General features: G+C 37.2%; 1 long non-coding RNA gene across 1 annotated transcript; it reads left to right on the forward strand.

The window, feature by feature from the left end:
- The first annotated feature begins 1770 nt into the window (after nucleotides 1–1770).
- On the forward strand, nucleotides 1771–3143 carry LOC144957200 (uncharacterized). Its single transcript, XR_013642100.1, has 2 exons — nucleotides 1771–1973; nucleotides 3117–3143. It is a non-coding gene; the product is annotated as an uncharacterized LOC144957200 (long non-coding RNA).
- The last annotated feature ends 6795 nt before the right edge of the window (nucleotides 3144–9938 follow it).

Below are 9938 nucleotides of genomic sequence, written 5' to 3' on the forward strand. Positions count from 1 at the left end.
AACATCGTCTAACAGGCGTCATGTCCCGTCCGAAATGTTAAATGTTGCTTTTGGCCAGGGACCCCTTGTAAATCGCTTTGAGCACATTTAGTGGATATTGCGCTATATAAAAGCTCAATTTAATTTAAAGCTCAATTTAATAAATGAAGTACTTTGGGGGAATATTGAACATTATATTATATTCTGGGGAAAGCGCTCTATAAAAGGTCATATTCATTTTTCCTTTTTTTCCCTGCCACATCTTTAAAATTATTTTTTACACTTCAAATCGCAAAATAGTATATAGATAGGTTTAACCTTTCCTGCGGTGCTTAGGTGAGGCGGTGGGGTTTTGAATTCCCAACACGATCTAAATTATGTTTGAGGGTTTTAAGGCATGGGAAAGACATTTTGCATACAATATGTCAACATTCCAAGGTCTCATTCGACTCAGGTGTGAATTATTGCTCTGTTGTATGCAATCACGAATGTTATATGAATTTTAGTACGAAAATGACGCCTAACAGGCAACTGGTACTGTATGAGATAAAAAAGGTGGTTCCATCTGGACTGCTGAAGATACGTGAAAAGTTGTGAAATGCATCAAAATGTGATATATAAAAAATGATCGTTTTTTATTCGTTTCTTTTTTTTTTTAAGTTGGGACCTTTAGATCTGCAAAAGTACTTTGAAAAAGAAAATACAAGAAACTGCTACTGTCCATTTAACGCGAAATAACGGGATAAGTACAACTTCCAGCCCATATTATCAGGAGGTGACTTTCAAAATATGCTGTTCCATCCAAATAGAAAATGAGTTAAAATTGCCAAGCAATCTATTGGACACATTAGAATCACAAGAGAAAAAATGAGGCAAACAAGACAGTTATTTTCCTGTTTAAGTCACGGAATAAACGACATAAATTACAGTTTTCTCTGATTTGAATAATGAAAATGCAATTTAGTAGGTATGGAAAGGACGTTTGACATGGAAAGGTTATTGTCAACACTTTTTTACATATAAAAATATGTGCTATGTATGCTCGTATCAATTTTTCATCATACTTAGAATATTTTAAAAGTGCCACTTCTGATATAAAGTACGTAGTCGATAGAGATATATACGGACTCCTCGGTCTCAACTTTGAAATGTGTTGAAAGTGCGGCTATGTGGTCTAGTGGTATGACACTCGCTTTCGGATCGGAAGGTCCTGGGTTCGAGCCTCGCGCTCGGCGCATAGTTGAGTCCACGGAAAAGGCTCTTTACTCACATTCTCTAACCGTACTCAGGTGTAAAATGAGTACCTGGCCGTTAACAGCGTTGTCTTTGTCCAAACAATTATAATATCGCTTAACTATCAGGCGTCATGCCCCGTCCTATATGTTAAATGTTGCTGTTTGTCAGGAACCCCTTGTAAAGCGCTTTGAGTATATTTAGTGGATATTGCGCTATATAAAGCTCAATTAAATTAAAGAAAGCTTGGGGACCTCTTAATGTATGACGTTATTTGATGTAGTAGTTGTCTGGCAAAAATGACATCGAGTACCAACAGTATTACTTAATATTCTTTGTAAGACGTGTATATCTAATTTTCACCGATCTACTAAATTGTGCATCAGCGAAACCGTTGTTATCTCATAGCCTGATGCCTGCCAAAAACAATTACGTCACACTACTAGGTGACGACTACCAAAGGAAAGTAAACAGTGAGAGGTACTCAAAAGTTTAACCAATAGGCTTCCTAAGTCGTGACGTAATCCTGCGCAGCAACGCATGGCAACAAACCGGCTGGCTCTAAACAGTCGAGAAAAATGGCTGACACGAACTCTATTTCCATCACCGCCCTTATGAAATACTTCTCCAATGAGCATAAAAGTGTCTCGCGAGGTGAAAATCATCATCAGTCAGGTCCTGTTTTGACTTTCACTTACTCAGATGGCTTGATGTTCGGCAAAGTTCAAGCCAGCATGAAGAATAAAGAGTATTCTGTGAAGGTAAGTCATTTCGTCTTCTCATTCTCACTCTCAAAATCTCACATCTCCGTAAAACTACTGTTGGACAATAATCAGTTTACTTTGAGTTTAGGCAGATTTAGTATATCCAATGGAAAGATTTAACTGTTTACGTTCGATTTTAGTTAGGGAGAGAGAGAGGGAGTCATTGAATTATTGTGTTTTTATCTTATGGACCACGGACTTTGAGTCTTTGAGGTCTTAGTCTTGCTTCGCTAATTTTCGTTGCTATTGACTATAGTCTACTACATACTATTTAGTATCGTGTTGTAACCTTTATTATAATACTCATATGAGCATCATAATCACCAATCACGCTAGACATTTTATCATACTTCATGTGGGGCAGCGTGGATCAGCGGTACGGTTTTTGCTTCGTACCCGAAAGGTACCGAGTTCGTTCACCCGCCGCTGCGCTGTGTGGCCTTGAGCAAGTCACCTCGCCCTAGCTCAATTTGCGGCGCTGCACCGTGGTTATTCCAGTCTTCCCTGGGAATAGACCCTAGAGATAAATTTCCTCTATGGGATGAATAAAGGATTTATTTAGACCAGTGTTAGTCACTGTAAACTAAACTTCCTATTGGGTTAAGGTGTAATGTAAATGTTGCTGCTTGAAACTCGAAGAAATCAATAACATTGTGAAATTGAATGTGAACTTCAATTTAATATACGAAAACAGATAAAATGGACGTTTCGGGTTTCCCCCTTATCAACAAAGCAAGATGAATGAAAGAATCACTTAATTTGTTTTTTTAATTGAGTTTTTATACAGCGTAATATCCACTAAATGTGCTCAAAGTGCTTTACAAGGGGTCCCTGGCCAACAGCAACATTTAACATGTAAGACGGGACATGATGCCTGTTGGGCGATATTACAATTTTTTCGGACAGAGACAACGCCAGGTACTCATTTGACACCTGAGTACGGTGAGAGATTGTGAGTAAAGAGCCTTCTCCAAGGACTCAACTATGTGCCGAGCGAGGCCCAAACCCAGGACCTTCTGATCTGAAAGCGAGTGTCATACCACAAGACCACAACAGACGTTTTATTAGTTTGTTTGTTTTTTGCCTATTGAGCATGGTCGCAGCTCTAAATTTGAATCTTTTATTCTTTTACTTCCACAGATCTATCTTGATGATGCCTTGGGTTGATCCAGTCCAAAACTAATTTGTGTGGTTTTATTTAACAATGTTAATGACATTGAACATACATTGATACAACAATGCCATAATTTGTCATGTTTATCATGTAAAATCATGTATGGACCTACAAAACCATTATTTTGAATGGTGATTTGATGATGATGAACAAAATATGTGTGTTGTACAAAATAAATGGCAAAGCTAACAAAATGCAATCTCCTTAATAAGAGGAGACTGGGGATTGACAAGTGCTGCAACAAATTGAAAAATAATATCAGATGTTTCTCTTAACATGGTTGGAATATATGAGAGGATGTTAACATTTTTCAGTCTTCTTTCATTAGCCCTCTCAACATGAATTCTACATGAAGCAATTTCTTTTGTTAATAAAATCTCATTTTCAGTAAATTTATTATGTAAAAAGGGAGGGATATTTACAGTTACTCCTTGAGGTAAAATATCTTGAATCAGGATGGGGTTTTACCTTTATTACCTTTATCTGCTAAAATTAATTCTCCAGGGCTTAAAATTAAAAGTTTTAGTAATCCACAATTTTGTACAATGACCTTATCCGAGACAGACCCTGGATCATGTTTAGAAATAAAATTTATCACACCATTTGGACTTAGACCAACAAGTGCTTTAACAGAATTCATGGACCTATAAGAAGAATAAGTTAACCGTTGTTTATCCATTTCTTTAGGAATAGCAATTTGGTCATCTGTACAATCAATGATCATTCTGCAATTTGGAAATCTTAAAAATGATGATGGAGCTGATAGTTTATTTTTATGTCTAGAAGGGCATGTAACCTTCATAACATTTTCAAAGAGAAGCGTATGGCTTATGTAAAACATGAATAAAAGTTTGTATAATATTTGTTATAGTACTTTCACTAACGCTAAACAATTGTGAAATATGAAGGTTAGCGTAGTTCTGTCTAAGTTTCATAAGTGTAATAATGAAAATTTGGTCTTTTAATGCAACTGTCTCTTCCTGAACTTCCCATCTACTATAATAAATAATGTTACCTCTAAAGCACTCAACATATTGAACAATAATATTAAATATTTCAAAAGAATGTACACCTGTCTCCATTCGAAGAACTTTTTCTGTAAGGCTTGAAACAGTGTAAGTGCGTTGAATCTAACTTAGTTGGGTTTTTTAAAGCTAGCTATTTCCTTATTTTTGTCTGTAATTTTTTGTTCTTGAATTAAATTTGTTGTTCTATTTAAAATATCCTCACTTGTTCTACAATCTGTTTTTTTTTTAAAAGATGGAATCCTGTGATGATGGTGACGAGAGTTGAGATGATGATGAGGGAGAAGATAATGAGGATGATGATGAGGAGGAAAATAATGATGATGAGGAATCTGGTTTTTTTAAAGGTGGGACTTTGTGATGATGATGAAGAGAGTTGAGCTGATGATGATGATGACGATGATGATGATGATGATGATGGTGATGATGATGATGATGATGGTGGTGGTGGTGGTGGTGGTGGTGGTGGTGGTGGTGGTGGTGGTGGTGGTAGTGGTGGTGGTGGTGGTGGTGGACTTCTTGATGTTGGTGCCAATTGAGATGGGGTGGGAATTCCTTGTGTCACTTTTCTTTTCTTTCTTTCTGGCTCTGATGGAAACAATTTATTTTTATTTCTGTCAAACAATTCAGGGAGGTTGGCTTTGTCACCATCTCTGAAGTGACAAGAACACACTCTTGATGATGATGTTGGATCTTTTGTCCTTTCACCTGAAATGAAAAGATTTTAAAAAAAACAATAATTCTGTTGGGCATATTGGGTATATTATTTAATTTGATAAGTACTTTGTTTTAGACTATCTTGTTTGACACCAGCTCAATGCATGATAAATCAAAGGTGTGCAAGAGACTAGGTTACTGGTGGGTCTCTCGCCTGTCTTTTATGAAATCGCACATTCAGCAAAATGTCGCACTTCCTCATTACTTCTTTTGATGATTTTGACTAGGTATATATAAAAAAAAGAATTCTTAAATTTACACAGTAAAAGTTGATCTTGGGGTTGAGTGTGGCAAGACTTGCGTTTTCTCTTTATTTCAGTCAGTACTGTACTGGACAGTGCGGTGATGGAAACTTTGGAGTGTCAACAATCGGGCACAGGTAAAGGAGAGAGGTCCCTGCCGCCATCTTGCTTTGTTCACACAGAGTTGCCACCTCGGCTGTCGGGGAGGGGAGGCATGGCAGAGAATCAGAGAAACTTTCCAAAAAAAAGAGGAAAGTATGTGTGTTTGTGTGTGTGTGTGTGTGTGTGTGTGTGTGTGTGTGAGAGAGAGAGAGAGAGAGAGAGAGAGAGAGAGAGAGAGAGAGAGAGAGAGAGAGAGATCTGCGTGAGGGGGGGGGGGGGGGGGGGGGAAGAGGTTGCGTTATTTTATTTATTTATTTTCATTTTGCCATAAAGGTATCGAGTTTAAAGTAAGATTTTAACAAATATTTTATTCTCTTTCTTCTTGTTCTCCTTTTAAAAAAATTATCACTTATCAGTAGAACTTAACTCTCATTCAGTTTATCAGCCTTAACATCAAAACGATTGAGATATCATTTTTGCTTCAACTTCAATAAAAACCTAGTTTGGAATGTATTTTTATTTATAATTTCGTGCAATTGTACACTTTAATCATAAAATATAGGTCTACGTAAGCTAGAACTTGACCTAGATCTGGACTACGAACTCTATCAAATGTTCGACGAGGCGTGCGTGCTTACCTGACTAAAGTGGTCCACTTTTTCTTCAATTTTTTGTCTGCCTGTCCATTTGGAAATCTGTAAAACTTGCAGGAGTGACTCTCTGACTGGTGTAGACAATCTGCTACAAAATACTGGACCATATTTAAGATAAAAATTGTTTTTTGAGCGATTTTCCAATTATTCCTTGCCTGGACCAAGCACGGATTTTTTTTGTTTAGAGCCAGCCGATTCGTTGCTAGGCGGACGTGACGTCAGACTGTGGAATCCTATTAGGTCATTATGTGTTTCCCTTCGCACTGCTAACAACTCGCTTTTCACTTTCTGTTGGTGATCGTAGCTTTGCATTGTGACGTAATTGTAATTGCTGTGTAAGTTCCAGGCTATGAGATAACGAAGGCTTCGGCATCACTCTATCAATTCAACATTTTAAGCACTATAATATCATTTACTTATCTACTCAAATTCAATTTGCTCCTTCACCCATCTCACACATACAACTCTCTCTCTCTCTCTCTCTCTCTCTCTCTCTCTCTCTCTCTCTCTCTCTCTCTATATATATATATATATATATATATATATATATATATATATATATATATATATCATCCCCCCCCCCATAACACTCTTAAATCTTTCATACACATCACACAAACAACTATTTTACTCATTCGCTCACTCATTACCCAACCCATCCAATCACTCACTTGCTCACTCACTCATTTTCTCACGAGCACACTAAACCTCTCAAACCCTCTCTTACATTCTCTCTAAACCAATCAAGCCTGTACACAACAAATAATTCACTCAGTCAATCCTTAACTAACTCATCCTTTCATTATCTCAATAACTTTTTCGCATATTGAATTACTTACTCAACGTTATTTTAAATGTAACCAACTGATCCAGTCTTCAAGGTGATATCGATCTTTCAGTTTTATACAAAAACTAATAATGTAAACTCACATACAATCCACTCTACCCATTTCTACGGTCTATATAAGCTTATAAACATACATGATGATATAATTTTGTAAGTAATTTTCCAATGGCACTCTACTTCCCTATGTTTTTCCCCAGCAATCTAACTATTTATCAATCAATCTACCTCTCTCCTCCTCCCCCCCCCCTCTCTCTCTCTCTCTCTCTCTCTCTATATATATATATATATATATATATATATATATATATATATATATATTGGTCTATCAATAGATAGACCTAGGGTCTATTGGAACACGGGAATGAGAAGATTTAAAGGGAAAGAGAGGATGAGAAGGAGAGAGAGAGAGAGAGAGAGAGAGAGAGGGGGGGGGAGGGGGGGGGAGGGCAGGCAAGTTAAAGCGAGGGGTGAGAAGAAAAGAGAGAGAGATGTATATAGATAGATAGATGGATGGATGGGTAGATAGATAGTTGTAAAGATAGATAGATAGATAGATAGATAGATAGAGAGAGAGAGAGAGAGAGAGAGAGAGAGAGAGAGAGAGAGAGAGAGAGAGAGAGAGAGAGAACGAGAGAGAGAGAGAGAGAGAGAGAGAGAGAGAATCCCATTGAAAGAGGAAGTGCATGTGTAAGAGAACAATTCTTTCGTGGAAATAAATCTTCCCGCGTGTGATCCTACGCTTTTTATGTTTTAAAATGTAATTAGATAGCCTTTGATGTTGGATGAGTAAAACCACGGTGAGATGGTGACACGTAATTCCATAATGGCTATTCCCTGACTGGCTGCAGTTTATGTGTTTCGGTAAAACTTTACCATGTATCCACTTGATTAACGAAATTTTACTCACTCGGTTGTCAGTATTCGGTATACAATTCAAAGTAGAACACATTTCTAGGTTTAGATGACTAATCTGTTGTGCTATGACAAAAGACTTCTTTTTATTTGTGGCCAATGCTCTCATAATGGATTATGTCGTAGTGGAGCCGATGCTTAGAATTCATATTTTTGAGAGAAATAAATTCTATAAAAAATTTAGGGGGTTCCGATAGCTCAGTTGGTAGAGCATTCGCTTCACATGCAAAAGGACCGATATCGAATCTGGGTGAAATCGAGTTGTTGTTTTTTATCTGCCCCCCTCCCTCTTCCAACCAGCAGTGATTAGGTAGCTGGATCTGTTAGAATTGACGAAAAGTGATTAGCGATAGACTAGCGTCCATCCAAAGGGTAGCAAGCAATTACTATTATCCCTTTCGTGCTATAGAAACCGCTATAAACTCCAGCTCCATAGGCCTTATGGCTCTAACGGACTACTGTTTTTAAAATATATAATTTGAGGCAATATAAATGTCTTCGGCGAGGAACGTCTATTTCTTAAACTTCAAGAAATCTAAATACACTTTCCTTTTCTAACTGTTTAGACTCCAAACTAAATAACATTTTCTTTTACCAGTTGGGTCCCACAAATGTATCAGGTTGACAAAGTGAGTCACATTGGTCCAGAAAACACCCGAATATGGTGCCTCGGGCTTGAATCCAAATGAAAACAGAATGTTCAGAATATTTCCTTGTTTCTTAGTTCTCCCAACTGTTCCAGTTTGCTTAAATTTTCAATCGTGTTTTTTAAAAATTTATTACGAGAAAACCCAAAACGTTACCAGTCATTTCATGAAACTTTTTGCAAAGAGGAGGGTATTTCTAAAAAAAAAACAAACTAAAAAAAACTAAAGCTTTTATATAGGGCATTATCTACTAAATGTGCTCAAAGCACTTTACAAAGGGTCCCTGGCCAACAGCAACACGTAACATGTAGAACGAAAGATGAAACCTGTTAGGCGATATTACAATTCTATTCAATCGGTATTTGGAGGACGAGTTTTCTTGCCAACATTTTTTTCTCTCAGAGTACCGTAGAGTTATAGATAATTGATTTCTCCGAGTGAGAGGATTTTAAAGAGTGCTCATCGCATTGTTTGACTCTGCCCTTGGCAAATCAAAAAGTCAATTGGCAATTTTGAACATTTGTTATTTTACTTCTCCGGAGACGACAACTACTTTTCGATTAAATGGTTTCGATTGGTATTTATCGATTTCCCCCTCTATTCCTTGCAAATGATATTTACAGTATATTTTTTTTTACCTAGGAAATATAACTAAATCACATAGTTCTCAAAAATCGTTTGATTTCAATCAAGTGGTAAAGGAATGAGATTGTCGCGAGGGTGAAGAAACGAGAGGGTGTACAAGTGTGCGGCTATGTGGTCTTGTGGTATGACACTCGCCTTCAAATCGTCAGGTCCGGGGTTTGAGTCTCACTTTGAGCGGCGCATAGTTGAGTCCTTGGAAAAGGCTCTTTACTCATATATTGTCTCCGTACTCAGGTGTAAAATGAGTATTTGGTCGATAACAGCGTTGTCGTAATATCGCCTAACGGGCGTCATGTTCCGACCTACATTATACATGTTGCTTTTGGCTTGAGACCTCTTTTAACACATTTGAGCAGTTTAGTGGATATTGCTCTATTTAAATGCTCACGATATATGATTTCTCTATGCTAGATATTTCCTTAAAATGAGCATAGTGGCCATTTTGAGCAACACAACACATGGCACACTTCAGTTCTCTGGAGGGTAAGATGGAAACAAAAAATGTGCTTTTAAAAAAGCATATTAGACAGGACCTCAGTGCAACGGAGCCAGAAGGCCCATGGAGCTTGACTTTATCCCAACAGCAAGAATTGCATGGTTTCATTTTGGATAGGAACCTAATCTATCGCAGAGTATTTTTCTCCAGATACAACAGACTTAGCTACCAAATTCCTGCTTGGGTCTGGAAAAAAATGCCATTTACTACATCCAAGTGATACAAAGCTGCTAGAAGCTGTGGACTGTAAAAAAAAATAAAGAACAAAATTGAATAGAACATCTTCGAAAAAGAACAAAATGCAAAATACTAAACGGTTCAGGCTCAAAGCGCTTCTTTGGGAAATAAAAAGAATAAAAACATTAATATATCACTTAAAGTCATGACGCACGGCAGAGAACAGATAAATATTTGGCATGTTTGTCCCAAATTAAAAGAATTTTGTATCTTTTTCTGCCGTCTGCAGTTTTTTTTTTTTTGGTTATTGGCTGAAGAAGAGTTT

This window comes from Berghia stephanieae, chromosome 1 (assembly GCF_034508935.2).
Source record: "Berghia stephanieae isolate SIO BIC M18660-M18661 chromosome 1, UCSD_Bste_1.3, whole genome shotgun sequence".
NCBI classification, from domain to species: Eukaryota; Metazoa; Mollusca; class Gastropoda; order Nudibranchia; family Aeolidiidae; genus Berghia; species Berghia stephanieae.